This window comes from Myotis daubentonii, chromosome 10, assembly GCF_963259705.1.
Source record: "Myotis daubentonii chromosome 10, mMyoDau2.1, whole genome shotgun sequence".
Classification (NCBI taxonomy): Eukaryota; Metazoa; Chordata; class Mammalia; order Chiroptera; family Vespertilionidae; genus Myotis; species Myotis daubentonii.
Genome location: NC_081849.1, coordinates 48,592,527 through 48,604,869, shown reverse-complemented (window position 1 = coordinate 48,604,869; position 12,343 = coordinate 48,592,527).

Here is a 12,343-nt window from a genome sequence, read left to right as displayed (position 1 = left end):
AAAGCCATTTTTCTAAATGAGTTCCTGTATGAATAAACATAGCATTTTATTTAAAAAATTAATACTTTTGGCCTGAAAAAAATCATTGAACTATTTATTAATTATCCAAAGCAGTGGCTTTATTTATGACCTCTTTGACACAGCCTTCACCTCAGTAGTCTCCATCCCAGAAGCTCTGAAGAAAATAGAAAAGGAATTGAATGTAAGTTTTCAACTGGAACGGTGGTTAATTACTTCTGTTCTACACTATTTGTGCTGTGTGGTCAGTAACATGGCAATGAGTTTCAATTGAGTTACCTTTGCAAAACAAAGTTACTTTTGCAAAATCCTGCCAAGAAACAGACACTGGGTCATTTAAGGTGGGATGTTGAATAAATATTGTCTTGTTATCAGAGAACATATATGCTTAACCCCTTTAATTTCCCATTATCTGTGATTCAAAATCACTGATGTGTGTTATGGGGTTGAGATCATGATTACAAGCGGCTGAAAAGAAAGTGAGAGAATTAATAGGCTAAACAAATGTAACTCTAATATGTTCTGGAAAACCTGAAAGGTGTACTTTGAGCTGTTCTACCCTGAGTCTTGTCAGCAGAATGCTGAGGTGGGGAGGTGGCTGGCCTGGGAGATGGGGCTGGAATTAGAACACTTGTCAGTGTGTTCTTCACAGAACACTAATCCCTTAAAAAGTAAGAGGGGAAAAAAAGTATTCCATGGTCAAAAAATATGGAAAATATTATGCACTCACTCCCCCCCCCCTTCCAGCTTGGAGATTTACACAATTCCTGTAATCAAAGAAAGACCAAAAAAGTATTTAGATTTGTTAGCCAATATGTCATGATATTTTTTCAAACTAAACCCATTTTTTGAAAAACATTCATGGAATTGGTGTCCTGGGAACATAAATTTTGGGAGCATCCCCTTTATTGTCAGAATTGATAGGAGTAGCTCATTGTGCCTAAACTATTTACACAAACAATGTGATTTATGCTGAACATCTGCTTTCCATCTGGGAGTCTGGGATGTAGGTATGTGCTAGGCAGAGGGAGCCTCTGTTACCAGCCCCCAATAAAAACCTCGGACACTGATATCTAGTGAGTTTCTCTGGTTGGTGACATTCCACATGCTTTGTGACAGTGCATGGCGAGGGAAATTAGGTGTGTAGGTGTGATTCACTGAGCGGGCACACTTGTGCCTGATTGTCTCTTGCTAGTTGTGCTGGGTATCATTTCACTCTAACAAATGATATTCACTGTGAGAACATATACCTGCTGAGTCTAATGAGTCCTCCCAGCAAATTATTGAACCTGCATGTGGTCTTGGGGACCCAAAACACGTGTGGTAAGCAAGAAAAATATGTCTCTGCCCTGACAGAACTTACCAACTAATTCTGTAGATGATTATAAACTTATAATTAAGATCAATGATTTTTTTTTTAAAGGGAAAGTGCCTATTTCTGTGAGACAAGTAACTGTGATCTGAACCTGGATTGGGAATAGTTTTTTTCTATTATAAGGGTGTGAGAATTAGTCTGAGTCCTGAAAGATGGGTAGGAGTTACTCAAGACAAAAAGGAGGGGTGACAGAGAGAACAACAAAAGGTTGGACAGAGAGAACAAGAATTGCAAAGGCTCTGAGACTCGCTGAAGATGGCATACCTAAGAAGCAACAGGCCGGTGTTTGACACTGGTTTTCAGGCTCTGTTACATGTTCTTTCTCTGGAACTTTTAGTGCAATAATGTTCAATACCAATAGCATCCAAAAGGCTTTCACATGCTAACTTGAATCTCTAAAAATATTTTTGATTACTAAAAATAATTGCTATCATTTGTTGACTATTTATTATAGACTAGATATCATACATATGTTTATATATGTATATATGCATATATATATTTCTATGTGTGTGTGTGTGTGTGTGTGTCAATAATCATCTTATTGAATCTGCGTAATGTTATGCAAGATGTGGCTGTGTTACAGAAAAACCAGAGAAGAACCAAGCAACACTTAGAGAGATGGAGTTACATTTATTACGCGCGGGCTAAGAGGAAAATGTCTCTCAAATTCTGGGTGAAATCTCGCAGGAAGTTTCCTGTATTTATACTATTTTACCCTCCTTATCTCCCCAATATGGGTTTTTTCCGGTTCCCTTTGCAAGTTCTTAAAGGGCCCTATGTGCTGGCGCTTTGAGACCTCGACGAAAGGCTTGGCCTGATGCCAGCACTGATAACTTCATCTGGGGAAGGTTTAATGGCCTCTCTGAAATGGGAGTAGTCTTATTTTCCTTATTATTTAAGCCAGCAAGCATTTACAGAGCCAAAATAGCAGGGCTAAAATTTCAAACAGTTTTTATATAAGATGGATGCTTCAGCTGAATTAGGTTTGCTACCAGGACTTTTTGCCTCCAAAGCATCTACTTTCCTCCATGCTATTCCCTCCTGTGCCTTTAGAGCACAGGTTTTTCATCCATGCCTCCTAAATAAACCTACCATGGCACTGACCACTGGCAGCAGCTCCTTTATCAAGCAAATACTAATGCCAAATCGTCTGACTTTTACACATGGTAAAGTCTACATTTTGAAAAGAAAACCTATGCAATCTGTGTATTTGATTATTCACTATATCTCACTATTTGCCCTTACAAAATGTCTGATAGAAATGTTTTGTGTGTGTATGGTAAAGTCACAGCTTCAAAGCCTCTCAGAGTTGCAGCACTGGAAAAAGCACGTATAAAGTACCTTTTGTGAATTGATCTTGTTCACAGAAGAAAGTCTCAGTCAACCCAGGTCCCAGTCTCTTACCCAGAGACCCCAGATCTCCATTCAAGACTACAGGAACTTTTGTCAAAAACTTCCCCAAAGTTACAAAAGAAATATGACCTTTGTCACTGAGAAAGATTATAGTGGAAAAGGTAGAGAAACAGCGTGTTGGGGAATTGGGTAGAGGTTGAGAGCTTGGGAAGCTTTCAAAAAGACAGACAGTATTATAGCCCCGGATAAAGTAGGTAAACCAAGGCATCATGTGCTTGGATTGAGATAAGAAAATGAAGAGGAGACCTTTTCCGTTCTGCATAAGAGAAAGAAGGCATTGGTTTTAGGGATCTGTACAGAGTGACTAACAAAGAAAAGACACAATCAGCATTCTGCATCTGTATTTGGGGCCCAGCGAGCAAGCATGGGGCCTTGCTCTCCTCCACAGCATGTAAAAGAGGTTGTTGCAGAAGACCACAGTAAACATCGTAGCTGCCCTGAGAGGTGTTCTGCCTTAACACCTCAAGCCTTCCACTGACATGTAAGCTTGCTGAGAGAGGTCACGAGGTTGAAGGCAGGCAGGGCAGAGAGGTGGAGCCTAAGTGAAGAAAGTAGGAGCAATCACTGCACATAATAAAGCTCTCAATAAGTAGGCTGGTCACAACTTGTCTACGGGAAAATTTAAGAACTTTGTGTATCTAACTTTGGGTCTTTTTTTCCCCTCTCCATTCTTCCTGAGGACCTTTGTCTCATCTGTGGAAAAAAAAAAAAAAGACATAGAAATGGATAATCTCCAAGGTCCTTGCCAACTCTGACAGCCTATGACTAATCCTTACGTGCGAATGCAGTGCTTCACCGTGTATGTAATACCACATTGCCTGCGGGGAGAAAGCTAGACTGCAGTGTAGCGTTATGAATTTGACCTTTGAAATTTAAACTGTTTTGATTGTATTTTTACTGTTTTCCTAAGGGAGCTGTCTTACGTTGCTTTAGTATTTGGAAACTAAACATAGTTCTTAAAGGGAATTGGGGGGAAATGACGAGTATCCATCATTCGACACTGAGGTCTATCTCAAGGGCTGGTGGGAGGGTGTGTGGCTATTTGAGGTAGAGGAATGAAGCAGGAGAGGAAGTTTATTATGTCAAATACAGTGCCCACGAGAAATTCTACGAAACTCAGCCTTCTGACTCAACCGGATTTTGAAACACTTGGTGTTTGAAATAATTCACTTTTGCCTAAAGGTACAAAAATATATCTTTCCAATTTTCCTCTTGAAATATCACAAGCTGTCCCAGACATTTTAAAAAATAGCAGTATTGGGATGTATTGTATCTTTAAAAGAGTCAACAAGATTCGGCTTACATTTGCTGTCAATTTAAGAAATAGTTTGAGATATTTCTTCAACTTTGAACACAGTGAGATTTACCCATCTTCTTTTAGAGACTACGAAGTAATCATGTATATTTTGATAAAGAGTCAATAAATTGACCCCTAGGAAAGAGGCAAACCATGTTCATATTTCTAAATGCTTCTGGCAAGAGAACTTGCTCTATTTTGGACACATAAATTAAACCCAGCTTCAGCTCCAAAATCCATCTTTTGGACAAAATAAGAGAATTCGTAGTTCCCAATGGCCTAGAGAAACCCCCCGAGTACTATATGAATCATGTGGGATCTACTTACAGGATGGTTATTCTTTTAAACATTTTTTATTATCTTTGTTGTTGAAAGTATTACAGATGTTTCACTCTCCCCGCTCTCCCCCCCCCCCCATTTGTTTAATATGTGACATTTGCTTCAACCACTCTGTGGATTACTTCCTCCTGGTAACTCTTTTCTTAACATGCTGGTCTTTTGGGACAAGGAGTCTGAAATGACCAGAAGCAGCCATGTTTTAACATTTAACAGGAGTCTTTAAGCATCCCTGGAGGGCACATTCTTTCATCTGTGCCAACGTGGCTACTCCATTCACATGCCCATTGTGTCAGTACTAGGGTGATCAAAGGCAGAGGCTGGCTATGACAACTAGGCAAGGTACTATTTTTTTTTTAGCGTTGCTTTCATGCAGAAGACCATCTAGTAGGTATTATCATGCAAGACAAAGATATTAACACTTTCTGCCTACTCCTATACATCTGTCTACAGGCCTATTCTCCAGACTGCTTTGCCTTCAGTCTTGTGGAGTTCTGGTCACTGAAAAGATCACAGTGTTAATAACTCTTGGTGAAATGCATTCTGTGGTATATTTTAGTATTTGGATGCTTTTCAGGCAGTAGGAAATTTTCTCATTCAACTGAAAATAAAATGTAGATCTAATTGAGTTTTTTCCCCCCCGTCTGTTCACTGAATGCAAGACATCAGCAGCACAGAAAATTGGTTGAGGACATTTGGAATGATTCAAATAATGTTTGAATGGCTTGATTTGAACTCTGGCTTCTCATTTAGGCATGCTGAGAACTCTAAGGCATTGTGCCACTCCATCGCCTGGACTGCCAAGCAACTAACCATGTAATGGGAAAAAAATTTCAAAGCAATTTTTTGAGAAATGAAATGTGAATGATATATTTATCAGCTCTACTTATCACTTTTTATTGACCGAGGAGCTCTCGTTTGAATAGCTGAATGAAACATTTATTATAGATAGTTCAAAGTACTATATATTGACTTGATTATTTTTTAAATTTGTCTTTATTGCAAAAAGTATTATAGATGTCCACCCCCCTCCAATTGATCTCCTCCACCTCAGTTCTTCACCATACTATTATCTATGTCCATGGGTTATGCATATATGCATACAAGTTCCTTGGTTAATTTCTCCCCTTTAGTGGTTTTTTATTTTTAATTGAACAAACTTGTCCTCCTCCCTCTCTCCCCTTCAATGATTTTTCCCCTCTAAAACATTTACATGTAAGTGCCACTAAGTTTAGCACATGATCATGTATAAAATAAGAAAATGCATTGAAAGCACTTTGAAAACATAAAGCATAGCATTCCTATAAAATTACCATGATACCATTGGGATGGCTAAATGGCTACCCCCTACTATAGTATAGGCTACTGGAAAAGAAGGATGTGCCTTCTACTCTTTGTCGACCTCAGGGCTCCCAGCACAGGCAGCGGTAAATAAGAGGCACTTGACAATATTGTATCACCATTTGTAAGTCCACACTTATTCTTTGCAGTCCCTTCTGATTAAAATCTTATAAAATCAATTTCTACAACCATCACCTATAGTTTAAACACATCTGATAATGACTATAAGAAAATTGGATGCTCTCTGGCCATATCTGAAACTAGTACAGAATAGTATTGAATGTAATTGAAAAATTAATGAAAATAAAAATAAAATATATTTTAAAAAGGAAATTGGGTGCTCTTACGTCAGGAACATATGGCATCTTTGCCTGTTGGTGGCTTTATCACCAGCCCAAACAGACTTCTGGATAACTATAAAGTGAGGATTGTACGCAGTAGGGGACATGAGAGCACTGTGTAAATTGTTGAGCCAAAAAAATATTATTCTCTGGAGGAAAAAAAAGCCAACCATATTGGATAAACATGACTGGAAATTGTTTGTGGTCAAATAGAAAGAAATGAGAGTATTTGGACCTCTTTTGTAATTTCTTGGTTAACGTGCAGTGGCTATCACATAGTATTTGTTTCCCGTGATTAGTGCTCCCATGGACATTCAGGAAGTGAGGCTCCTCTGAAGGAGACTCGGTGAGTGTGCATGCCCTCCTACTTGTTGCTGTTTCTCATGCCATTCCCCCCCCCCCTCTCTCTCTCTCTCTCTCTCTCTCTCTCTCTCTCTCTCTCTCTCACACACACACACACACACACACACACACACACCTTTAAAAGAACCTAAACATTTATTTTGATCATGATGTTATCGCTGAGGACTTGAGAGAGAGTCCATTTGTTTTCCATCTCTCCCCAAAGGCTTTCTTTTCCTGGGGTTTTGAATCTTAGAACAAAAAGAAAATCTATGACTCATTGTGACAAAGCTCTTTCCCCCTGTGTGCAGATTGTACTAAGTCATACTTGCAACCCTGTTGTTTGTGGATAGAAAATCAATTTAATTTGGATCTCACTGGATATTCATTTAATCATATATTAATTAAATGTGAACTGTATACAAATCTTACCAAGTAACTCAGAGACCTTACAATATTCTTGGCATTTGTGTGGCATCTGGGAATTCAAGAAGTGTCCTCTCATATGTCACAGAGTTAAGTATTAATTTTGCAAAAATCTAACACTATAAGAAAATGAGAGGGAAATATGAGGATGGGCAGGAAACCTATTAAATCTGTTTACTCCCATACTTCTAGCTTTCTGAGTTTGAACAGGGGTCTGACTTGTTTCCTGAAAGAAGCAAGTAATGCATTGACTAGTGGATGCATAATGGCTATCTTTTCCCCCAAAATTGCTTTGGAATACATCATTATGTTCTACACTTTCCAAGGAAAATTGGTTTTTAAGTTCTTCCATTCTATATGACATGTAAATTTTAAACTACCAGGACATTTCAAAAAACAAATTCACATAAAGTATGATTTTATGGGTAATGGAGTTAAATGTCCCAGAGAAGCTGCCCTCTGACCTCATATGGTAATGAATGTGGTTTGTCCTGTTGGCAAGAGGTTGTTATAATCAGTACAAAGCATTAAGTCTATAAATATCTGTGACTTTTTTTTTCTTTTTTTCAAGTTAACTGAGCCAAAATCTTTCCTGATATTCATAATACCCACATAAAAAAATCACTAGTAGCTGGAATCATGCCTAGGACATAGTAAGCTCTTGAGCAATACTTATTCTTGAATGGAAAATAAACATTTCAAATGGGAAAAATTTTCTCTTCTTCATTATCCTGAAGTTTCCTACATTATCCTGAAAGCCAAAGGGGACACAGTTAAGAGAGGTATTCAAATCACTATTTACAATGAGAAAGGGTGCCGCCGGGGAGGTCTAGAGGCCTCCTGCTGTGCCGGGTTGACTTTTTCCGTTCTTAGAAATGAAGTAGAGACTTGGGAAATCGGGTTGTCACCTGGGCCGTGTGTGTTACTCAGAGATCTGGGCCGCATTTAGAAATAATTATAGGAGAATGTCAGGGTCTCAGTGACCAGCAAAGCCATGCATATTGTGTCCAATCTGCCCTGGGACCAGTGTAAGAGAGGAGTGTTCACCGCAGCAGCGACACAGTCTTCATCCATTTGTGGGATAAAGCAGTGGGTAGAAAAAGTGCAGGGCTGAAGCACGCCCCCCCACCAACTCCCAATTCCTGTCCTAGGTATCCTGTTTTCCCCTTCCAGCCTCTGACAGAAGAGGGCCTGGAAGGTGCTCCTGCCTCGGTAGGCTTATGAAAGGGCGCCGACCTTGGAGCTGCTCTCTGCGGGACATGTGATGCTAGGCCTGTGAATGCTCAGTAACATAATAGTTAATGCTGATGAGAATAAATGATCACAGTGCTTGGCCTTGGCAAAGAGACCAGGGTGACCAAACAGAAGTGCAGGTGTCTGAGCGGTTAGACTAATTCTTTCACAACTGCTGCCATATTTGATTTGGAAAAGGAGCCAAGGAAATATGGGCAAGCTAGAACCTGAATGTAAATGTTGACCAGTTTACTCATTTGTAAGAGGATTATCATGCACCTGAAGACCATTTCTCAGTTACTAAGCCATGTGGATAATAACATCTAACATGGACTTCCCAGTTTATAAACAGATGCTATCCCTACAACACAGCAAGTTCGATATTATTTTACATTTAATCTATCAAGATATGGGTGCTCTGAGAAACTTTATGGTCATGGAGTTAATCAAGGCTTCTAGTCATTCTAACATGCTTTTTTGCTAGATACATTCAATCTTTCTTCTTCCTTGGATTAATGGCTTGTCATGTTCCAAAACAATAAAAATAGTAGTAGTTCCTACCCATTTGTAATTCTTGAAATTCTCTCAGAAGAATGTTAAATCTAGATTACTTATACTCCGGGGAAATATGGTTATCTTTGGGCTAGAGAAAAGAGAATATGATTATATTTTTACCTTTTAAGAAAAGGTTAAGTGCCAGTTATATAGGAAAGAAATTTATGGAAGAGAGATGTTTATAGTCACATTTGGAGGGCATGGTAGATATATAAAACATAATTTGTTTATTCTTCATCTGAAGAAATCTATATATATAAAAGCCTAAGCGACTGTTCGACCATTGGACCGGTAGCTATGATGCACACTGATCACCAGGGGGCAAATGCTCCAATCGGTAGGTTAGCTTGCTGCTGGGGTCCAGCCAATAGGGACTGGGTGAGATGGGCCCTGGAGCCCTCCTGCAGTCTCTCCCCGGCCCTATCGTGCACCGGTGGGATCCCTCTGCCTGGCCTGTGCCCTCTCGAAATCCGGGACCCCTCGGAAGATGTCGGAGAACCGGTTTCAGCCCAATCCCCGCAGGCCAGGCTGAGGGACCCCACTGGTGAACGAATCTGTGTACCGGGGCTCCAGTGTTAAATAAAGTCCTTGTCTGTTCTTTTCCTATACTCATTGAACTTTCAGCTACATCGCACAAGGAATTAAGAAGTTCAAACAGCATTACCTAAATTTTTACAGCTGAGCTGAGTTTCCATCAATGAAAATGAATTTATTATAGGTTCTCTCTTAGGGAGGAGAACTTGCTTGTTAGGCAAAAAAAAAGTCAGTAGGGAATTGGGGAACATGGCTACAGAGATTAATGCTGTCAATAAGGGGATGGGTCTTGGTCCTTTCCACTAACTCCTCTCATTCTGAACTGGACCAGAGGTCACTCCTGAAGATGAAACCAAGTCACTGTGCTCAGGAAATCAGTCTCAGAAGTGGTTGCATCTCTTGTCTCACAGTGGTTTTCAGTCCAATGACCTTGGCACTGGCAAGTCTTATTCCTGTAGAGCCTGTTTGCTGAACTCTATACTTCACACATACCGATTAGTAGTGCCCTCGGGCCACCACAAAGCTGCCTTGTAAGCCTAGATACCAACTAGAATCAGAAAACCAGACACGGTGCAGGGTCCTCCTCTAGCACAGAAGGCTCAGAAGGCATGAAATGGAATATTCGTATTTATTTTCATGCCACAGGGTGTCTGGTTGTCATGTCTATTCACCATGTATTTTTCCTATACACAGGATACGAGGATGCTGTTTTACTTGGTAAAGTCTATAATATTGAAAAGTTGTCAGAGAACACAGATCCATCTGACAGTGAATCAATGGTGATTATTAAAGCACCCTGCCATCTAATCTGACTGTGTGTTTGGGAATAAGAACACTTGATTCCTTGAACACAGCAGTCATTTCAGCAGATTAACTCCAACTCTAAAATAGACACAAAGAACAACAAAGTTCTCCTAATGCAGGCCTATTGAGTCTCCTTCCTGATTTTTCATTCAGTTCCAAAGTGATTTTGATTACCTCAGAGCACTGACCAAGACAGAGAGCCAAACAACTTAGAAAAATATCATAAATGACAGATTATGAGAAAAATCATATGACATTTTTGAGAGATGTAAGAAAAAATAATTCTAGTAAAAGTCCCTGAATGCCCATCCAGTGTTGCTTAGTGGTTGAGCATTGACCCATAAACCAGGAAGTCATGGTTTGATTCTTGGTTAGAGTACCTGCCTGGGTTGTGGGCTAGATCCCCAGAAGGGGATGTGCAGGAGGCAGCCCATTCATGATTCTTTCTCATCATTAATGTTTCTATCTCTGTCTCCCTCTCCCTTCTCTTTCTGAATTTATCCAACAAAAACAACGTCTGCAGAGCATAACTGTGGTGGAAAGTACAATCCACAAATCATCTATCCCAGGGTTTTTCTCATAGCTTGAAGCCTTTATCAGGTTTTCTCTTTGGATAAAATTGGGTGTGCTTTATCAGAGGTTTGGTTTCTTTTTAAAACATTCGTTATCTCCCTAGAGCACCATTAAATTGTTAATTGAAATAAAAGTCTTAATTTGTAACTGGGACTTGATTAAGTGGTCATTGGAAACAAATGCTATATTGCCTTTGAATGTTTTCCTTATTATTAGCATGCCTATTGATTCTTTTTAACTTACTCTGCTCAGTTGAATTTCAAAAGATAAAATTCAGGTATTTTTCCACTGAAAAATGACAGGGAAGAAAATTACCAAGCAGTAAGATACTGAGTAAAGAAATAAGTTGGGCTACTTTCATGCTTTTTTTTTTCATTATTTCTTGCTATCTAAAGAATTAATCCAATCTTGTGAGGAATAATATACGGTGAGTTATACTCCATTCTACCAACAAAAATTCATGCAGAAACACAATGTTATCAAGGGCAGGACTGAGCTTGATTTGTAACAGGTTACTCTTCAACATGCATGGATTTAAAAAATCCATTATAGGGTCCTTAATTTATAACAACTTATAAGAAGGCAATGATTCTAAATTAACAATACATTAACAATACTCCACTCAGATAGGAGACCATGTGTTTACTTTCAACTCCCTCCATTATTGATAACTAAGATTTAAGACAATTTATTTCTTTTTAGGCTGACCTTTACATAATTTCGCTGGACATACTTTAATAAGTCAGGTTCTTTCCTCCCAAATCAATTTTATGTCTCTGTTAAATGTAGTCCCTGGGAAATTGGTCTGTAGGTACAAACAGGTCAAATCTAAACTATTCCTCCCTTCTCTGGAGCCCCTTTCTTTGTTAGTAGATTCCTTTAGTCCGGGTCCAGATCTTCCTCTCTGTTTCTAGCCCAGGTTCCCTCTCTTCCTGAATCATTGTCATCACCTTTCTGCTCTTCACTCTGCAGTTGCTTTCTAAACTTCTCTTATTGTCTGATTCTTAGGAAATGACACCTCTCTCTGACTCTACCAATTGCACAATACAGTGTGTTTCTGCTCATCAGACACTGGCTCATTTAAGATGATTTTTCCCCAATTTGAGGATATGAATAGTGAAAACAATTTTTCAAAAACCTTATCATGGGGGCAGATTTTTAAAATATCAAACAGTTTTTAGCGAAATATGAATAGAGATGCATCTAGAAGAACATTCAGAATTGGAAGCAGCTCTTGAGTTCTCTTCCTCAAGTCACCACTTTTGGATGATATCTCAAAAGAGTTGAGAAATCCTGGACAAAGTTCCATGGTGAGTTTAGACCCCCTGAAAAGGTCTCTTATATTCTGTTACAACCACAGAAAAATTTATGGCATTATTATTCATTCATTCACCCCCTTACCACTCAGATTTTAAAACAAAATAAAAAATCAACAACTACTAGGCAATGTTTCCCCAAGTAATGTAGCGATGTTCTGCAGCCCAAGTCTTAGTTTCATGGGAGAGCTAGTGTTGTTGTAATGCTGACAAGAACATAGATTTCCTGGAGCAAACCCAAGGAAACTAGAAATGGAAGAATACAGTGGCATGGCTTTGGGAATTCAAAATTCTCCAAGATTCCCCATTTGCTTTCCTACTTACCTACTATTCTGGGGTGTCATTAGTCTTACCTGGAGAATGGAGAAGATCGACGGTTAACGGCCACGTCATTGTTATTCCCTGATTTTAGTGTTAGTAAATGAGCCAGGGTCAA